The sequence below is a fragment of the Diadema antillarum genome, unplaced genomic scaffold (assembly GCF_040938485.1).
Source record: "Diadema antillarum isolate AM-2024a unplaced genomic scaffold, OU_Dant_1.0 scf00000197, whole genome shotgun sequence".
NCBI classification, from domain to species: Eukaryota; Metazoa; Echinodermata; class Echinoidea; order Diadematoida; family Diadematidae; genus Diadema; species Diadema antillarum.
In genome coordinates this window covers 1,187,515-1,189,264 of record NW_027271086.1, presented here as the reverse complement: position 1 = coordinate 1,189,264, position 1,750 = coordinate 1,187,515, and the positions used below count along the sequence as shown (strand labels likewise).

The window sequence follows — 1,750 nt, the reverse complement described above, 5'->3', positions numbered from 1 at the left end:
AGGGTTTTACCTTTCTATCACGAGGATTTTGCCTTTCTATCACTTACATGAAAACCCTAAGGCAAGATAGACGGGACTACACCTTGTCACGTGATATACTTTTGACCAATCAGTGATACGAATCTCACTTATGAGGTATATAATATTTTGATATCACTTCACATATTAGATTGATGTCAACATTCGTGTCGTGATAATAGATTCGATTTGAAATGTTTCGATCTTGAGTGCTTTTGAAGAAATCTGTGAAGAGTACAATGAATCAATATCGTTATTACCGACATTGCTTTAGGGATATTATATATATATATATATATATATATATATATATATATATATGTGTGTGTGTGTGTGTGTGTGTGTGTGTGTGTGAGATAATGACAAAGGGAGGAGAAATCGGAGCGTAGCTTTGACATCGCTATTCCTCTTACTGTTCCTCCTTTTTGGAAAAGCGCAAGAGTTGAAAAATTGGTCTCCGCCGGGAATCGAACCCGGGTCTTTGGCATGGAACGCCAACGCCTTAACCGCTCGGCCACGGAGACGTCATAGCGTTTCAGGCAGACCCAAGCTCGAATACCCGACGGAACAACCTTTCAACTCTTTAGCATACGTTCCTTTTTGGGGCAGAGAGTTACGAATAACGATATATACATATATATTTTATATATATACACATTACACACACATACGCGCACACACACATACATACATGCATACATTTTTTACATGTACGCGTGAAAGAATATAATTACTTCTATGTAGAGATTTATTGTTATAATAAGAGATAAAATAGATTTTAAAAAAAAAACTTTCTTGACTTCTTATGGAAAAGCGTCTCATTTTCAAGATTCTTCGTTTTGTTTAGAAAGCACAAATAACATCAGTCCACAGTACAAATGTACTTTATATCAAGGAACTGTTTACCCTATCTGTCCCCATACGGAGTCTTATATCCCAGCATTAACCACTTCTCTTCTTTTCTAAAGTTAATGCAGAATTCTTTGGTCATAATTCCTTTTCGGTTGCTGTCCCAAGATTATGGAATTTGATACCGCAGCATATTTGGCAGTCTCTTACATTGACATCACGTATACATCCACTTTGAAGACTTACTATTTGGAAAGTAAAAATTTCTTTCTTTTATCAAAGTCATATCAATGTATACACTTTGTATTGGGTGTTGTATTTTTCATGTCATTTTTTAATTGTTATTTTGACTGTAATTTTTTGTCAATGTTTTTGTGTCAGTGTGCGTGTAAAATAGATTATATTGTAAAGCGCGTATGTCGTATTGATCAGTTTTATGTGCTATACAAAGCCTCAATTACCATTGTTTCATAGACATAAATATAGATTTATAACATATCTTACCCCTCAAGTACATTAAAGGGATAATACAGTATTGGTGGAGATGAGAATCGGGCTTTTAACTTTTTGTGAGATACCAAGAAAACACTTATGATTGTACAGAGCATACCATTTTAAGAGGAATTCAAAGTTTATTTGATGAAAATCGGGTTTGGAATGACTGAAACATCCAAAAACAAAGTAAACCAAAGCGATCGTCAAGTGTGGGTCCCACACTTTATTAGAATCGCTCTTTTTTGGATATCTCAGCCATTTCAAAAACAATTTTCATCAAATAAACATTGAATTCCTCATAGAATTACATGCTCTTTCATATTTCATAAGAGTCTTCTCAATATCTCACCAAAAAATGTTAGAAACCTGAAATTAGGTCTCAGCCAAA

General features: G+C 34.4%; 1 non-coding gene across 1 annotated transcript; it reads right to left on the bottom strand.

The window, feature by feature from the left end:
• Window positions 1-470: 470 nt before the first annotated feature.
• Trnag-ucc (transfer RNA glycine (anticodon UCC)) lies at window positions 471-542 on the bottom strand. Its single transcript has one exon. It is a non-coding gene; the product is annotated as a tRNA-Gly (tRNA).
• Window positions 543-1,750: the final 1,208 nt, after the last annotated feature.